Below are 922 nucleotides of genomic sequence, written 5' to 3'. Positions count from 1 at the left end.
TGGCCGCGGTGGCCGAGAACTATGGGGGCCTTTTCTAATTTTTTTGCAAAGTCATTATACCACAATACTCTCCCACTTTCCAAAAATAAAAAGACAATATACATAACACTATGTTTCCGGCCTCGAACCCTTCTCCACACTGTTCCATCAAAAAACATGTGGTGTCCAACGATAGAGAGTGAAAGGAGAAGTAATATCACCTTCTTTCGCAACCATGGTATTCTGCGATGACCTTCACCAGCCAAAAATCACATTGGTACATCCCTCAAATTCGACTAATTTGGGATGTTTTTCTCCATGCCGAATCATGTTAAACCACAAAGTACAATGATAGAAAATAAAAAAAAATTGTGTGCAGTCAATAAAATTGCCTACCACTTGGTTGCTGCCAAGCGTTAAAGTGACGTGGCACTATCAGGTTAACGTGTCCGGGGGAAATTTGACCCGACAGGGAAATGCAGGGGAATTGGTTTGCCACAATTCAAACGGTCAAGATTATAGTGTTTCCCCTCTACCAAATGGCTAGGGTTTGTTCCTATGTGGCGATTTCCGTCGCCGAGTTCCCTTCGACAATGGTTTCCCCCATGGATACATATACTCCCGTTGGCATCCTAGGCACCGTACGCATGGTGGCTAGGGCTTGATAGCGACACCCTCTAATGCTCAGCCGGCGACGGGAAACGACATGAAGGGCGTTGGCCCTAGTGATCTTGATGCCTTATTTGATCAACTTGATCTACAAGATGAGGAGTTAGATGACCTAGAAATCAACGATGATGACTCAGAGATTCGGGAAACCTAGAAGTCGACGTGGATGATGTCAGAGCTAAATCCGACATCCCTCGGTTGGGTATCCTAAGCTAGGTTACTTGGCATGGTGGTAACAAGGACACAAGATTTACCCAGGTTTAAGCTCTCTAGA

The sequence above is a fragment of the Triticum dicoccoides genome, chromosome 1B (genome assembly GCF_002162155.2).
Source record: "Triticum dicoccoides isolate Atlit2015 ecotype Zavitan chromosome 1B, WEW_v2.0, whole genome shotgun sequence".
Taxonomy (NCBI): domain Eukaryota; kingdom Viridiplantae; phylum Streptophyta; class Magnoliopsida; order Poales; family Poaceae; genus Triticum; species Triticum dicoccoides.
This window is presented reverse-complemented; position numbering follows the sequence as displayed.